The sequence below is a fragment of the Delphinus delphis genome, chromosome 7 (genome assembly GCF_949987515.2).
Source record: "Delphinus delphis chromosome 7, mDelDel1.2, whole genome shotgun sequence".
NCBI classification, from domain to species: Eukaryota; Metazoa; Chordata; class Mammalia; order Artiodactyla; family Delphinidae; genus Delphinus; species Delphinus delphis.
Genome location: NC_082689.1, coordinates 94,251,400 through 94,269,747, shown reverse-complemented (window position 1 = coordinate 94,269,747; position 18,348 = coordinate 94,251,400). Strand labels below are relative to the sequence as shown.

At 45.5% G+C, this 18,348-nt stretch overlaps 1 long non-coding RNA gene across 2 annotated transcripts in view; it reads right to left on the bottom strand.

Moving 5' to 3' along the window:
- Window positions 1-752: 752 nt before the first annotated feature.
- LOC132428676 (uncharacterized) overlaps window positions 753-18,348 on the bottom strand; it is a 70,447-nt gene continuing 52,851 nt past the window's right edge. Inside the window, exons 3-7 of one of the 2 annotated variants that reach the window (XR_009520177.1) lie at window positions 17,233-17,347; window positions 11,859-11,934; window positions 11,271-11,469; window positions 9,616-10,014; window positions 753-1,277 (exon numbers count right to left, since the gene is read on the bottom strand). This is a non-coding gene — a long non-coding RNA (uncharacterized lncRNA). The remainder of the gene's footprint in view (window positions 1,278-9,615; window positions 10,015-11,270; window positions 11,470-11,858; window positions 11,935-17,232; window positions 17,348-18,348) is intronic. The other variant, XR_009520178.1, reaches the window with a different exon arrangement.

Here is an 18,348-nt window from a genome sequence, read left to right as displayed (position 1 = left end):
GTAGCTGTAGCATAGCGAGAGAGGGTGGTGGACAGGTGAGAGGTGAGTTTGGGACAGTAGACGGAAGGGACCATTTAGGATTTTTCTAAGTCAGGTGAGGAGGTTGGGTCTTAATCTAAGTGGAATAGAAAGCAACAGGATTTTAAGCCAAAAAGAGACATAATTTGAAATAAGCTTTTAAAAGTTCACCTGGATAATTTCATCCAGTATTTAAAGAAGTAATAATACATCCTATATATATTTCAGAAAACTGAGGGTTCAGGAACACTCCCTAGTTCATTAGATGAGGCTGGTATTATCCTAACAACAAAGCCAGACAGACATCATAAGAAAACTAAAGACATGAATATCGATACAAAAATTCTTAACAAAATATTAGCAATCTGAATCCAGCAACATGTCTTTAGTGACTTTTCCTCTGATACTCCAGCTGCAGCCTTCCAGACCTCCCTCTTCCAGCTTCACCCAAGGTCTAATTCCAATATTAGGCCTATTAAATCTCGAATACCTGTAAAAAATGCATTTGAAAAAATGCAACACCATTCCTGATAAAAGCTCTCAACGAAATAGGAAAAGAAGGGAACTTCCTCGGTCTGAAAAGGGGTATCTGTGAAAAAACTACAGCTAACTTCATACTTAATATGAAACACTGATTGGTTTACCCCTGAGATCAGGAACAAGGCGAAGATGCCCCCTCTCATCAGGCCTATTCAATATTGTACTAGAGGTTCTAGTCAATGCAATAAGGCAACAAAAAGAGATAAAACACATCCAAATTGGAAAAAACGAAGTAAAAAACTGTCTTTATTTACAAATGACATGAAAATCCTAAGGAACCTATCAAAAAACAAACATACAAGCAAACAAACCCAAACTACTATGACTAATAAATTCAATGACTGACAATCCAATTTTTAAATGAGCAAAGGATTTGAATAGACATTTCACCAAAAACGACTTCCAAATTGCTATGAAGCACATGAAAAATGCTTAACATCATGAGGAATTAGAGAAACGCAAATTAAAACGAAAATGAGATACTACACACCTACTAGAAGTATCAAAAAGACTGACGATACCAAATGTTGGCAAAGATATAGAGCCACTGGAACCCTCAAATATTGCTGGTGGGAACATAAAATAGTACAGACACTTGAGAAAATATTTTGGTAGTTTCATAAAAAGTATATCATGCACTTACCACACAACCGAGTAATTCCACTCCTAGACATCTACCCAAGGTCACAACTTCGTTAACTTTTAATTCAAGAAAGTGTCTGAAAAATAAGGACTGCGGTTATTAATCAATCCTACTAAGAAGCATTGTTCCTATGGATTGATTTGGAAACTATAATACGAGAGACAAATTTACTAACCCTTCCCCCAACCATGACTTAAATCAACTATAGTCCAATAGAAAATAAAAATTTTTTAAATAAATAAGTAAATAAATAAAGTAAATGGAGGGCTACAGGCATTGTTTTTAAAGTGTTAGAATGCTTGACTTTGGTTATTGGTTCCTATAAACTTGTCCAGCAGCCCTCTTTAATGTCATGAGTACAGGTGTCCTGTTCCCATTCATAGTTCTTCAGCCATGGGAACACCAAGATGAAAAGTCCAGCATTCAAAAAAAAAAAAAGGGACTTCTCGGGGCTTCCCTGGTGGCGCGGTGGTTGAGAGTCCGCCTGCCGATGCAGGGGACATGGGTTCATGCCCCGGTCCGGGAAGATCCCACATGCCGCGGAGCGGCTGGGCCCGTGAGCCATGGCCGCTGAGCCTGCGCGTCCGGAGCCTGTGCTCCGCTACGTGAGAGGCCCGCGTACCGAAAAAAAAAAAAAAAAAAAAAGGGACTTCTCTGGTGGTCTAGTGGTTAAGACTCCAAGCGTCCACTTCAGGGGGGCATGGGTTCAATCCCCGGTCGGGGAACTAAGATCGCACATGCTGCGCGATGCGGCCAAAAAAAATCCAGCATTCTCCATGAGCTCTGTTCTTTTTCACTTGAATTCTGTTTGCCCAGAGTGGAGAGCACCACTCCCGAGGCGGGGTGTGGCTTTGGAGGAGAAAGACTAACCAGGGCTGTTGTCTGCGGTTGCCCATGCCATGCCCTCTCACTGGGGAACATTTTGAAGTGATCTAACCACAACTCTTAGATGACCCACAGAAACTATCTAGATTCAGTAAATTCACAAGCATTCCCCCTAACCCTCTAAATTAGTCTTCCTCCTTTTTCTCTCTGGCTATGCCTCCTTCTTCTTAAGACCATTGATAGAAGATTTGTGAAGCCTGAGTTTGAATCCTCGTACACTAGCTAATGAGCTATGTGGCCTTATTCTAGTTCTGGGACTCAACGAGCTTATTTGTAAAGGAAAAATGGAACAAAGTGAGTGGTTCTTAACCCTGGCTACATGTTAAAAGCACTGGAGGAGTGTTTAAAAATTGCTAATGTCCTGGCCAGACCCCCAGACAATTTAGAAATTACCCATTATTCTTTATGGTATAAATAATTCAAAATCTGTAAAACAAAGAATGTAAAGACAAGAAAGTTTGAAAGTTTCAAACTGCCTTCTTCCAGGAATTCCCTGGCAGTTCAGTGGTTAAGACTCTGCACTTTCATTGCTGAGAGCTGGCTGGGGAACTAAGATCCCACAAGCCACGTGGCATGGCCAAATAAATAAATAAAAACCAAATCGTCTTCTTCCCATTTTAGCCACAGTAATTCTAAGCCCCCTGTGATGTTTCCCATCTTAGCACCCAGCACCATCTAAAAACCCTGGAGCATCCTCAACTCTGCTCTTTCATGCCTAAGGCATCAGCAAATCCCATTGGCAAGATCTTCAAAATAGAGCCCTAGTCTGACCTTTTCTTACCACTCTTTTTTAAGCCACATTTATCTCTTTCTTGGGTCTGGCTTCAACATCTGTTTGCTCTGTGACCCATAAAAGGAGGCGGCTGGCCTAGCTAATCTCTGAGGTCCCTGCTAGACCCAAGAGTCTAGATAGTCTAACCCACAGGAGGGAGTGGACGCTGAGTAAGCAACTCACTATGCGCCAGGTGCTCTCCTTTTGCTATTCATTTCATCCTCATACCAACCCAGTGAGGCAGGTATCCTTATCCCCGCTTCGGAGAGACGAGGCACCTGAGACTCAGATGCTTCTGGCTGCCAAGCCAGGGCCCCCACCACTTGCTTCCTTGTTAACCGAGCCTGATTTTTGTCAGGGGTGGCAATGAGTCCAGCTCCTAGTGAGTCAGCAAGTCAAGATCTAGTCAAAGCCAGTTTTGGTGACCATGCTCTCTGCTTTACTTGTAGTTGGTACACAGGCAGGCATGAGAGATACAAGGGGAAGGCAGTTGGGGGGTCCTGGGAAAGTATTTTCTCCCTCATGAGAGAAAAAGGAGCAGAAGAGAAAGCCCTTTATGCCTCGTTCCTGCTGTTTCCGGCTTTGGATGTTATCAGGAGAGGAGGAAAAGCTGGAGGCTTTGTCAGTCTATGGCAGTTGTGAGGTGGGGGGATGGGATGTGTCTGAGGATGCAGGAGGAAAGGATGGGAAGTTTGGTCCTTGACGGTCTCACTGAGCCTGGTACTGTCCACCTCTGGGCTTCTTCTCCAGCAAATCACAAATGTCCTTTTGAATGAAGGCAGGCTAGTCGAGAATCCTGTCACATGGTACCCAACGCATAAATAACTTGCCAAGGACGCGCAGCTAGGAAATGGCAGCACCAGGCTGCAAAGCCGAGTCTGTCCGTCTGCCTGTCTGCAGAGCCAAAGTGGACGGGCTCTCACCTCTGCCCTGCCCCCAGTTTAATTCCAACTCCGCAACTCTGAGAGAGGATGGGCTTGAACAAGCATGCAAGCGCTTCCCAGCCACAGCTGATGCTGGACCCAGATCTCAACACAGCCGCTCCTCTCACCTTTCTGGGCGGACACTTGCTGAAGGTCGGCCCTGTGGGAGTCAGGTTCCCCCCTCAGTGTTGTGGAGGCTGTTGTCAAGGGCCGTCATAATAAACAACAAGACTCGTCACTCATCTGCCTTCGTGGCACCCCCTTCGTTTCACTGTGCTTATGTCTGGAGCTTGATACATTCCACTCGCTTGTTTTCTGGAATTGGGGCTCAATAGGTAGGCCCTTCCCCCAAACCAGCATGTTCTCATCAGAGGGGCCTCAGAAATCAAGCTACTCACTTTGTACTGGACTCAGAGGGCTCAGGGGAGGATGAATGGAATGTCCTCTCTTCCTACTCCTGGCCTAACCCTGCACCCCAATAGGCTGGCCTACAGGTGTTGAAGCAAATAGATCTGAGGGCTGCCAAAAGGTTCGGCCACCTTCAAATGTCTGTCCCACTGACCTGCTCCAGCGTGAGAAATCCCTACCCTTAGTCCTAGGATATAGTAGTATTTCCAGACTGTACCTTTCACGAAACAAATACATTACTTAATAGGGATAGCAAATCAGCTTCCTTGCTATACATGAGACTTTTACATGCTGCTTCCATTTATATGGAGGTAAAACCTACCTCTGTTTGAAACTGCATACTTTTAACATGTGATTTCTTGTTACCTGTTTCTCTTTCTCAATAGTTCGTAAGCTCTACGAGTGTGAGAGGGCTTATATTTTTTTTTACTTGCTATTGTAGTCTGAGCAGCTAGTGTGGTGCCTGGCATTTGATAGGTAGTTAATAAATATATATGGAAGGAATAAATGAATTGCAGTATAATGGAGAGGGAAAGGAAGTGGAGACAAGTGTAACAACTCTTTTGAGGAGACTGGCTGAGAGGAGAGAGAATGGGTGTGGTTAAAGGAGGGCACAAAGGGCAGGGAGATTGTTAATAGGACAGGCAGGAGAAAGGGATGGGAGAGAAGTAGGATTTTCAAGTCAGCACTGTCCATTGCCAGCCCCAGGTGGCATCGTTTACATGGCATTACATGTGGATGACACCTGCTATGGCTGTGTGATGCAGTGGCCCAGTTGCATATAAGAAAGAAGTGATCGTTGATGGAGAGGAAGATAGGGCCAGGATCTAGAGCACAGGTTGCAGTACTCATCCTTTGAGACTGGATAGAGGAATATATTAGGGGTAAAGTGGGAGGCAGGAAATAAGGACAGTTTTTGCCCAACGACCTAATTTTTTGGTCACCTAGGAGATGAAGCCATCCCACTATGAGAGAGCTGGGCTGTGTGAAAGGCTTAAGGAGAGTGATGAGGGTTTGTAAGGGAAGAGAGAGTTGGCTAAAGACAAGTAAAAGGTCTGGCACAAACAGAGGACCCTAGCAGATCTGGGATCATCAAAGAGAAAGAAAAGGAGGCTGGGAAACACAGCGGGGGAAGAGCTGAAGGCTGGAAGGATGTCTTCCATGCACAGCCTCTGATCCACAAATGGTGACAAAACTACTTTTATGTAAGTGGTCAGGACTCAGAAAGCATTGTCCTATTGGAACTATTGTTTACAGTGATTCAATTCTCCAGCCAGCAACCTGCCAAAGCCCATTTATTCTTCCAAGTCCATGAGGTCATGAGCTAATGCTATATTAATACTTCAATATCACCTCCCATGATTACTAATTAACAACCTTTTAAGGGAAAAGGTATTCCAAGTTACAGATCAGTAGAACTGGAACACTTCTGCCCACCACCGTCCATCTCTGAGTCTCTCCCCCAGCATCCCTGCCCAACATGTGGTAAGAGACTTGGTCAGCCTTCGGAGACAGCCCCTTTGGTGGAACCAAGCCTCTATGTACCGAGAACTTGTTAGTTGCATCCACTGAACCAGGCACTGGACCTGTATGCACTTGTAAAGGGAGCAAGAGCTCCCCCAGGAGGTCTGAATTGCACACTACTGGCAGTGCCATCGCTCAGGCTTGGGGGAGGGCAGCGTTTAAGAAGTGCACTTTCTCAGACAAGTCTCTCTTTGATGGAGAGGTCATTACTACGTCATAACACTTGACCATTGAAAGGGCCTTTAGACTTTGATCCAGCAGTTCTATTTCTAGAAATCTACCTGGTTGAAATACCAGCACAAAGGTGCAAAGATAATACTCAAAGCTGTTCACTGCAGTATTATTTGTAATTAATAAAAGCTGGAGAGCTTCCCTGGTGGCACAGTGGTTACGAATCCACCTGCCAATGCAGGGGACACGGGTTCGAGCGCTGGTCTGCGAAGATCCCACATGCCGTGGAGCAATTAAGCCCGTGCACCACAACTACTGAGCCTGTGCTCTAGAGCCCGCGAGCCACAACTACTGAAGCCAGCAAGCCACAACTACTGAAGCTCGCGTGCCTAGAGCCCGTGCTCCACAACAAGAGAAGCTACCGCAATGAGAAGCCCGCGCACCGCAACAAAGAGTAGCCCCCGCTCGCCGCAACTAGAGAAAAGCCCGCGTGCAGCAATGAAGACCCAACGCAGCCAAAAATAAATAAATTTTAAAAAATAAAAAAATAATTTAAAAAAAGCTGGAAACACGCAAATATTCGTCAACGGGGGAAAATGAGTAAATTAATTTTGGTAACCTTGTCCCACTGCATAGTGGCCCACGATGTGACCCTTAAAAGAATATGATAGATCTACATGTATTAACACGGTATATAATCGATATATTCATGATACATAATTGATGAAAAAAGTGGGTTTGAAACAGTATGTGTGATAGGAAATTAGATATAGCTACATAACAAAATATGCACATGTTAAAATGTATATATGCATACATGATTACAAAAGTACATATTAAAAAATACCATGTAGGATGAGCCTCTAATTATTAATAATGGTTACCTCCAGGGGAAGGACTAGAGGAGGAGAAATGGAACTTCCATACTTCCTACATTACAGAATTGCCAGAACATTTTTACAATGAGCATGAATTACTTCTATATTAGAATAGCTTTTGAACTAATTTTTACAGATATTAGACATTGTAAATACATTAGTGCACCATAAATTAATCTATAAATAGATTGTTCTCCCAGTGAAAATTCCACAGGGTCTTTTTTTGGAATCTCACAAGCTGATTCTAAAGTTCATACGGAAAAATAAACATACTAGAATAACCAAAAATTTTATGAAAAGGAAAAGAAATGAGAGGAGACAAACCCTAGCAGGTATTAAAATGCACTGTCAAAACTACAATAATTAATAGACTCAGCTGGAGAGTAACCCGTGAATAGACAGGCAGATCAATTCAATACAAAAGAGCCCAGAAATAGACACAAATGCTTGTGAAAAATTGTTATGGGATAAAGGTGTCCCTTCAAACCAGTGGGGATCAACAAGTCCTTCAATAAACAGTATTGGGGGCTTCCCTGGTGGCACAGTGGTTGAGTCCGCCTGCCGATTCAGGGGACACGGGTTCGTGTCCCGGTCCGGGAAGATCCCACATGCTGCGGAGCGGCTGGGCCCGTGAGCCATGGCCGCTGAGCCTGCGCGTCCAGAGCCTGTGCTCCGCAACGGGAGAGGCCACAACAGTGAGAGGCTCGCATACCGCAAAAAAAATAAAAAAATAAAAATAAACAGTATTGGAACAACTGGGTTGCCAGCTTGGAAGACAAAAGAACTGAATCCCTCATTTGATCCCTACACCTAATAAATTCCAGGTGACTCTAGATATAAACGTTAAAGAGAAAAACTATAAAAGTACTAGAAAAAAGTATGAGCGAATATGAGCATATTTTATAATAAAGGAATGGAGAATAGGACACAGACATCTTTGGAGGCCATTACTCTGCCTGCCCCAAAAGGTACCACTGAGCTGGTGCCTCTTCTACCCCAGGCACTGAGGACACAGGAGGACAGTAGCCACATAACCCTTGCCTCATAGAGTTCATATTCCAGCTGCGGGTGTTACGGAACCCAAGCTCATTCTGCTCACCGCACGACAGGCCCGTAAATTGGGAGACAAGCTGTCGCAACAAGGAATAACGCTTTTAATCAGAAAGCTAGCAGACCGAGAAGACACACCAGCGTCTCAAAAAAGCCATCTTCCCTCAGTCCGAATTCTGGGCTCCTCTTATACAGAAGAGGGGAGGGGGCGGGGCCACTGCAGCGCCGACCAATGGCTGAGCGGGGCTGCTACAGCTCGCGCCTGCCCCGCCCCTATTACAGGGGGAGGGAGGCAATAAACAAAAACACAAATAAAATAAATCATGTTAGATGGTGATTAGTTCTATGGAGAGGTACAGAGCAGGAAAGGAGGCAAAGGTGAGTTGAGGCTGGGTGAAGGGATTTAGAGCCAGGAAGCCCTCACTGGGAAGGGGACACTGGTCTGACGGAGGAAAGTGAGCAGCTGTGCAGACACCTGGGGGGAAGAGCATTCCAGGTAGAGGGGACAGCAAGTGCAAAGGCCTTGAGGTTGGAGTGCATCTGATACATTCACAGAGCAGAAGGTGACAAGTGGGGCTGGCGGAGGGTAAGAGAGATGGTGGGGAAAAAGGCCAGAGAGAGTTGGGAGGAGGTCTTTTCCTTGGAGTGAGATAGAACCTCTGGAGGAATTTAAGCAGAGACTAATAAGGTCTGCCTTCCTAAAATTCTGTTCAAATGCAAGGCAGGAAGCCAGGAGGTTATCGCGGTGATCACTGTAGAAAGTGATAACGTGGTTCACGGTACTAGCAGTGGAGGTGAAGAGGAGCAATTTGATTTTGTGATCTGACAGGATATGACATACAGCCAGAGCTACAGACAGATTGTAGGATGTGAGAAAACTGATAAGTCAAGAACGACCCTAAGGGTTTTGGTCTGAGCAGTTGGAAAGATGGAACTGCCATCACTGGAGAAAGAGGTTCAAGAGAGAAGTTGGGCTTCCCTGGTGGCGCAGTGGTTGGGAGTCCGCCTGCCAATGCAGGGGACGCGGGTTTGTGCCCCGGTCCGGGAAGATCCCACGTGCCGCGGAGCGGCTGGGCCCGTGAGCCGTGGCCACTAGGGCCTGAGCGTCCGGAACCTGTGCTCCGCAACGGGAGAGGCCACAACAGTGAGAGGCCCGCGTACCGCAAAAAAAAAAAAAAAAAAGAGAGAGAGAAGTGGATTTGGGGGCGATAATTAGTTCATTTGGGAAATGTTAATTTTGAGATTCTATGTTAATGTTAATAAATGTTCATAAAATGTTAATTTTGAGACATCCAGTAGAGCTGCCAAATGGGCAGTTGTAAATCCAAATCTTGACTTCAGGAAAGACGGCTAGAAGATAAATGGGATTTAAAAGTCAGAGAAATGGCATTTAAAAACGTTGAGATTGAACAATGGGGTCACCCATTGGCAAAGCCAAAGTTTGGACCCAGATCTTGGTCCTGCCTTTCTACATTGAAGATTTGAGGTGGAGAACTAGCTGTATTCCTTATCCTTTGTTTCGTTTAGAGAGCAATTAATTTCTATTTTTCTTTTTTTAGTAGGAAAGTATTTCATGTTCAATTTAGAGACCAGACACCAGATAATAAACACCCAAAATGTAAATGACCTATAATCTCATTAAGCATAATCGCTCTTAGCCATTTGATATATTTCCTTTCAGACTCTTGCTAATGTATATATTTTGTATGACACACAATGCCCAAAAAGTATAAGTTGGTTTTGCCTTTTTATAAAAAAAAATATATATGAGAAAGGAAATGTGGGGCCCCTTGGGAAACTCACCTGGTGAATATCCAACCATGAAAATATCATCACTCTCTCCAAGGCAGGCTTTCTGCCCAAGATGCCTCGTTTTGCACAAGGATGGTCAGTGCTTCCCCTTGGGCTGTGCGGCCACTCGGCTCTGCCATCTGCTGAGCAGATGAGGAGCCTGGCTTTCTTTTTTTTTGTTTCTTTGGCGGTACGCTGGCCTCTCACTGTTGTGGCCTCTCCCGTTGCGGAGCACAGGCTCCGGACGCGCAGGCTCAGCGGCCATGGCTCACGGGCCCAGCCGCTCCGCGGCATGTGGGATCTTCCTGGACTGGGCCACGAACCCGTGTCCCCTGAATCGGCAGGCGGACTCTCAACCACTGCGCCACCAGGGAAGCCCGAGCCTGGCTTTCTGACGTGTACCTGTGGCACCTGGTGGATAAACACATAAATGGGCGCTTGGCTGGTGTGACTCTCTTGTGTATAACAGGCCTCACCGCCACAGGGCTTCCACCCGTAGTTGGGTAAGTGAGAGGCTCGTTCCGTGGCAGCAGGAAATTTACTTCCTTACACAAGCTGTGAGGTTCAGGAAAGGGTATTCAGCAGCGGTTTCACAGCGGAGAGAGGAAACCCCTGGGAATTCATTTTGTCTTTTCAGCTCCCAGAACATCTCATTCAGAGAGGAACTGTCATCTTTCTATTCCTGACCTAGTACTAAGGCTCAGAACCAGTGACCTGCCTGCATTTTGCCTGAATTTCTTGCAAACTGTGAGGCCGAAGAGAGAGCAGCTGCTCTAAATACTGATTTGCGAAGGGAGTACAGGGTGAGGGGCAAAATCTGGCCCCTCACCTGCTCCCACACACACACCTTCCCCACTCCATGCCCCATCCTTCCAGCTGCTCCCGCCAGGACAAGGGGAAACTGTGACACGACCATGAGGACCCCAGAGTCAGGATTTTTATCACCATGGAGGTCAGTCATCTCTTACAACAATGCCCATAAGACACAGCCTCACTCACCCCTGCCAGAGCCTGACATCATGTGCTGATAAAAGCACAGATTTTTGTTTTTAATATTCTTTTTTTTTTTTCCACGCTGTGTGGCATATGAGATCTTAGTTCCCCGACCAGGGATCGAACCTGTGCCCCCTACATTGGTAGGGTGGAGTCTTAACCACTGGACCACCAGGGAAGTCCTATTCTTGCTTTTTGACCAAGTAATCCTACTTTTTTATATATATATCCATTTATTTATTTATTTATTTTATTTTTGGCTGCGTTGGGTCTTTGTTGCTGCAGGAGGGCTGGGCTTTCTCTAGTTGCAGCGAGCAGGGGCTACTTTTCATTGTGGTGCGCGGGCTTCTCATTGTGATGGCTTCTCTTGCTGCGGACCACAGGTTCTATGCGCGCAGGCTTCAGTAGTTGCGGCTCGTGGGCTCTAGAGCGCAGGCTCAGTAGTTGTGGCACACGGGCTTAGTTGCTCCACAACATGTGGGATCTTCCCGGACCAGGGCTCGAACCCATGTCCCCTGCATTGGCAGGTGGATTCTTAACCACTGTGCCGCCAGGGAAGTCCCCAAACCACAGATTTTAGAGGCAGCATACCTGGGCTCAAATCCCACCTTGATCAAGTTACTTAATCCCAGACTTGGTTTTCACACCGGCAAAATTGGGATGATAATACCCACCTCTCAAGGCTGTGGGGCAAGGCTAAATAAAATGTCTGCAGATCCCCTGGTCCATAGTAGGTCACAGAAAATGTTATTTCCTGCTCCTGTTCATGGAGACTAGTCCTGTTGACGTGGATTCCCTCTCTGCATCCTCCTTCTGGGGACCTCAGAAGGTCATCTGGCAACACACTTCTCCCTTAGTATCTTCAATAGTGCTCTAGAGAGGGAATCACATGTCATTACCTTGACATTTGCAGTTGATACTAAAATAGATGTGAGGTGAAGTGCTGAGACTCAAAGTCACAGTTCAGGGCCTAAAGAGGGTTCAAAATGAAAATGACCTAGGGGAAGAAGTTAATTTGGGAAAATGTGAGTAACTCTCTTCGGGGGGAAGTGTAGACGCTCTCCCAAGTTGCCTCAACAGCACCAGTCGGTGAGGAAGGCGGAGTGTGGCCAGCCTGGGTATTGAAAAGTTGTTCCTGTCCCGGGGTCTGAGGGGTCTTGAAGGGTGAGAACTGCTGAGGCCTCCAGAAGAATCATGTGTGTGGGTCCCGAGAGGAATGCCTGAGCCCCACTATTATGAATGGCTTCATCAGGTAATCTCACCGTCATTTCAGAGTCCTCCCAGGGGAAATGGGAAGGCAGGAGATAAGGCATCTCATCCTTTTCCACTTAGGCGTCGCTAGAAGATACACAGTGGAGAGCAGTAGTGAATATAAGAGCAACTTCAACTTAAAGTCAAAACTTCTAGTTTCAAGATAATTTCTACAAATGAGTATTAAATACAATGTGACAGGTAGGATAAAGGCCGACTCCTCAACATGGCGTGCTATGCCCTGCGTCCCTCCTATGTCTGCCCCCTACCAGCTGCCCAGAACTTTATTCACATCCTAGAACATGTGTCTCTCACACTTGTGCACCTCCACAAAAGCCCTTCTTTCCTCCTGATCTCAGCTCCAGGGGTGAATACTAGTTGTGTCCAAGGCCAATCTCAGTGCTCCCATTGCCATGCTGGTCACTGATTTGGGTGTGAGCTTGTAACACAGATCTGGCAAAGAGATGAAAGGGAAATGTGCTGGGGGAAGAGGGGATTCTGGGAAAAGTTTTCCCACTAATTAAATTTTATCTTTTTTTTTTTTGGCCACACTGTGCACTTGTGGGATCTTAGTTCCCCGAACAGAGATCGAACCTAGGCCCTCAGCAGTGAGAGTGTGGAGACCTAACTACTGGACAGCCAGGGAATTCCCTTTTCCCACTATTTAAACAAAAAAAGAACATTAAACAAAAAGTTCCTCTCATTCTGCCAGACATTGTCATGTCTGTGTGTGAAGCCTGGAACCATGGCAGCCACTTTGTGACAGGGAGGGAGCTAAGCTGATATAATGAGGACTGCAAAGTGGAAAGATGGAAAGAATCTGCGGTTTTGACAACATTGTTTGAGCCAATGGACTGCTCAGCAGTGGCAGCTGTTCTACCTCAAGACTTGCTAAGTGAGGTAATACATTTTTCTTATAGTTGTAGCCACTTGAGGTTTTTGCTCATTGCCACTAGAAGTGTCCTAACTGATACAAGACTTGAAGTCAATTTTCAATGTTCTAATTTAATCATATAAATAGTCACAAGGCTAAATCGTCTTTCTCTGAATCTTCTAGTTTGTTTTGTGATGGGTTGGGGAAAATTGAGGGCACCATGAAGGAGGAGAAGCACAGTCTTTCTTGGCTGTCCATAAACTGAGACTAGCATGTGCCTGAATGAGTGTTTGTTCCTGCAGAGATGGGTAGTTACTTTTCTACATTTTACTAGGAAGTGTGTATGTATATGTTTTAAAAATGAGGATGCACTTGGACAATTTTAAAAGATAAGGACATGAGCGAAAAGCTAAAGGAGCTTTTTTTTTGGTGAGAGGTTTAACGGAAGTCTATACTTGCAGAGTCAAGGCCTTTTTTCTACCATGCACAAGAGCACCTGGCCAACGGGGTGAGTGGGCACAAAAATCCAACTCGCTCCTGGCACAGGCTGCATCTACCTGAAGGAAGGGGTGCATTTTTTCTCAACTGCACAAAGGTACCATAAGGGCTAGCGGTAGTCTTATGGGCAATACTGTTTCAAGGCCGGTAACAAAGTATGGCATAGAGGTCTGAAGCAGATAAGAGGATCTATGTCCATGTTTTGCCCACAACTGCTCTAGAAGTCCAGGAAGTGGACTTCAGCAACAGCAGGAGAGAGTTACTTGAAACAGATGTTCTTGAAACCCTCAGGAGCATACCACTGGGTCTGAAAATTGCTTTAAATATTTCATCACTGACCAGATGTGATTACATGTGTGCTAGTTAGTTCAAGCATCATCTCTAAGTATGTCAGTTGTCCAAAGTAAGAATATGTGTTCCAGGGGTGATCAGTTGGCCTTACATCAAAAGAGCCATAACAGAGTATTTCCGATATCAGTCTTTCCTTCACTGCTTTGCTAACTGGAAGAGTGAATGTCAGAAATTGCTTTTTTTTTTTTTTTTTGCCGCACTGGGTCTTTGTTGCTGCTCGCAGCCTTTCTCTAGTTGCGGCAAGCGGGGGCTACTCTTTGTTGCGGTGTGCGGGCTTCTCATTACGGTGGCTTCTCTTGTTGCGGAGCATGGGCTCTAGGTGCGTGGGCTTCAGTAGTTGTGGCTCGCGGGCTCTAGAGCGCAGCCTCAGTATTTGTGGCGCACGGGCTTAGTTGCTCCACAGCATGTGGGATCTTCCCAGACCAGGGCTTGAACCCATGTCCCCTGCATTGGCAGGTGGATTCTTAACCACTACACTACCAGGGAAGTCCAGAAATTGCTTTTCAATGATGAAATTAGCAACTTGTTGACTAACATCATTCATGCTTAGAAATGCATTGTCATTTGGTAAAAGAAATGATATTTAAGATATGTAGGCTGGACATAATATTTTAGAGACATTTCCCACTCTTTATAGTCAGGAAGAAAGAATCTTGCACCCTGAGGAAGGATTGTTCCTAAATGGTCCCGTATCCAGCCACTGTTTCTGAGGATTCCTGGTTGCCAAAGCCCACTCTACCCTGAATTGAATCCAGCCTCTGGAATGTTGGAGTCATCAGGGCAACTTTAATGGCAGGGAGCTGGAACTTCATTGAAATTACAGAAGAGGTTTTAGGACCATTTTGGTCCCTGCTGCTTGCTAATAAATGTTCCTGTAATAAGTATCAGCAGGGGTGGCAGAGTTTGGTCTGAGACTTGTTTTTATTATGAGAAGATTGTGGAGGTCCACTGAAATCTCCCCAAACCATCCCTGAGGTTAGTTTTCAATAGAAAACCATCCTCAATGGCAATACACAGTGAGGTTCCTTTAGAAAGTTTTCTTTTTATATTTATGTATTAGTTAATTTATTTTGGCTGTGCCGGGTCTTAGTTGCGGCATGCAGGATCTTCATTGAGGCATATGGACTTCTTAGTTATGGCATGCATGCAGGATCTAGTTCCCTGACCAGGGATCGAAGCCAGTCCCCTTGCATTGGGAGCACAGAGTCTTACCCACTGGACCACCAGGGAAGTCCCCCTTTAGGAAGTTTTGAGAGCAGTGGATTTTGTCCTGGGGGAGCCAGAACATGAGGGACAGAACGTGGTGAATAGAAAAGAAAGAACAGGGTGATGCTGCATGATCATCTAGTGGACAAACAGATTTCTAAGCACTCGTGAGGCACACCTTTAGAAACTTCCAGAAATAAGTAGAAAGTAAGAGCTGCTGATATCTCACAGTACAGCTGGCTAAGGCTCAAACAATCTTAGTTTGGGCATTAAAAGCAAATGTAACTTCATTTCCTACCTACATACTGGAAAGGTCCAAAATATTAGTTACATCCAGTGAAACTAAGCACGATTATATACACTACAGGATTTTAAGTGTGTAATGGTTGCAGGTATAAGCCATCCTGGAAAAAAAAAACAGTTGGAACAATCCAAGAGCAGAGGTCTTGATCCAAGTTATGGCTTCTGTGAGGTTTAATAGGGACACAGTCCCTTTTCCTCTACTGAGCTTGTGAAGAAGTTTTATCTACTACTTCTGGTGATTTTAGCTGTTATCTTCCTGGGAAGGGGAGGAGAGGAGTGGGTGGTAAAGCTTGTTGTGTCAAAGGCTTGTCATGGGGACCCTCTAGCTGGTAGTTTCAAATGACAATTACGGAGAAAACTGGGACATTTGGGGGTTCCTGGATTTCTATCTTACCTTACAAGGCCATTTCGATGGGGTGACTGTTCAGAAGCATGGGTACCGCACGGAATGAGAACATTCACACAGGCCTTTGGGGGGCTCATAACCACAGATTGACAGGAGATCCCTAGTTGCCTGTCCCGTGGAAGGCAAAACAGAACATTGGACAAGTCAACTGACCAATAGGTATTGAGCTCTTGTTAAGTGCCAAGCACTGTGCTGGTCACTGTGACCCAGTCCTGCTATGAATAGTCTTGTTAATAGCAAAGGCAAAACAAAACATGTTAGGAGTTGTAAATCAAGTGGGGAACAAAAGCTGATGCCTTGAGTGTTTTTCATTCTAGCCAATTTGTTTGTACCAATAAGTAGAACAATGTCGAGCTTAATGCTTACTTCTCCTGAGCCTTGAGGTACCCTCAATTCCCCCTTCCTCCCTTCCTTTCTTCTCCCCAGTAATGAAGAATTTCTGAGCATCTAATGTGTTTCAGACACTCATGCTAGATTCTGAGCATACAGAGATAAAAACATAAGTTATGGCCTTTCGGAACTCATGATCTCGTGTGTGTGTGTGTGTGTGTGTGTGTGTGTGTGTGTGTGTGTGTCTGTCTGTCTGTCTGTGAGAGAGTGGTGGTAGAAAGAAATAGATAAACAGACCATTAAAACACAACTTGATAGGGAATTCCCTGGTGGTCTAGTGGTTAGGACTCTGCGTTTTCACTGCCGAGGGCGTAGGTTCGATACCTGGTCAGGGAATTAAGATCCCACGTGCATGGCGCAGCCAATAAAAACAAAAAACAAAGAAAAACTTGATAAATACTAGAATAGTGAGGCCTCAGGTAGCTCAGAGGAGATATATCAAACTCAGAAAATTTATGTCAAAGCTATAAACAAGCTCCCTGGAGGTGACGCCACTTGAGCTAGGTCTTAGAGGACAAGCCAAGTGGCCAGGGTGGAGAAGCAGAGTGAAGGGCCTTCAGGTCGGCCTGCAGCATGTGCAGTATGTGCAGTTGTGACTGCAGGAGGCCAAGGAGGGGCTCCAGGGAATTCAGCTTTCGGCAACCGAGACACAGGATGCACTGGGGAAAGGATGGCAGCAGAGCAAGCTGGACTTTGGGCTGAGCCTGGATCACAGAAGAAACTGAACTTAATCCTGAAGGTGATAGAAAGTCAAGGGATTTAAAACAGAGAAGGAACAAAATATATTTTTGTTAGAGGATGTTGAGGACAGACTGCAGTAGAGAAGAAAGACAGAGACAGGGGGACTTCCCTGGGGGTCCAGTGGTAAAGATTCCGCCTTCCAATACAGGGAACGCAGGTTCCATCCCTGGTCGGGGAACTAAGATCCCACATGCCGCCGCGGCAACTAAGCCCGAGCGCCACAACTACTGAGCTCACATGGCTCAACAAGAGAGCCTGCGTGCTGCAAACTACAGAGCCCACGTGCCCTGGAGCCCGAGCGCCACAACTAGAGAGAGAAAACCCGCACACCACAACTAGAGAGAAACGCGAGCAGACCGCGCGCCATAACGAAGAGCCCGCGCACCACAACAAAAGATCCCGCATATCTCAAGGAAGCTCCCACGTGCCGCAACAAAGGCCCGATGCAGCCAAAAAAAAAAACAAAAGAAAGAGATAGGGTTGTGACAGTTGTTTATGGTGTAATTTTTAAAACAGTCCTTTCAGGTGTATTTATACATAACATCAGTCTACTCCTATAAGTGGTCTATAATTGACATTTTTAAGTTGAAGTCTCATTATTCTCTAATACTGGTACCTGAATCAAGGAATGTTACTTGTCATTCCTGGGGAATCATGTTGCCGGGCAACTCTCCATCCGTTGCTTCAACAATTCTTCAATGGTTCTTTGTTTCAGAGAGAAGGCAACACTACTGGGATCAAAGAAATCACAGCTCAGCTTCAATTGTCAAATTGATTTGAAGGCCATGGTGAAGATAATAATATCGAAAGCTGGGTTTTACTGAGTGACAAAGGTATTTTCTAAATTCTGAAATTTTCCCTTTAAATAACAAGAAGTAAAGTTTGGACTATAGAGAAGGGAAGAACTTGGATAAGGGCAAAACATTTGGAAGAGGAAAGGGAGAGGGGGCGAAAGGTCAGATACAAATGTCTTGCTTGTCTTGTGGGGTGGAAACTTCCAGAAGGGGTGTAAGGAACCCATTGTTACATTTTGAGAAACCTGAGAACACTGGGGTTTTATGTTGGAGGAGACCACAGGGCATTCAAAGAAGTCCTACATTGGGCAATGGCCCTGCATTGATGCCTTTAAGGAGTGATAGAGCAGCTTCATTCAAGAGCAGTTAGTGGTCCCAGTGGACCCCAGTCTACATGTCACATGAGGAGGCTCGAGGAGGACGCAAAAGTACCAGTAGTGGATGAGAGAATGCTAAGAAAACTGGTAGGCCAGAGGAAGACTGGGAATCAGGAGGAAGCGGTCACAGAACATAGGGTCTTGTGACTAAAAGCTGTATCAGGAAACTTCCGCTTTATCAGTGATTCCCAGAATTCCAGCCAGGACCCATTACTTCTCAGCATCACGGGTACAGTTGGTCCAGTGACCCTGTAGGATGAGGGCCATCTCGTGGAAGGCACGGGAAACCCAAAGCACCCTCATCCCCTGCACCCAAGTGCCCAAGGAGAAGGGAGATACAGTCCTGAGACAGGAAGTGAATTTGAATCCACTATTTACCCCCAGCTGACAATTTTAAACTGGAAGAGACTGAGTTAAATTTAAAAAAAAATTGTAAGTGTCTTCCTCAGCACGAGCAAGAAGGGCATGGGTCTCAAGCAGGATGGGCTCAGTTCATGAATATAAGGTTACTTGGGGTTTTTTTGCATCTGAGTTGTAGTGTGTAAACTTCTATTCTGCTTT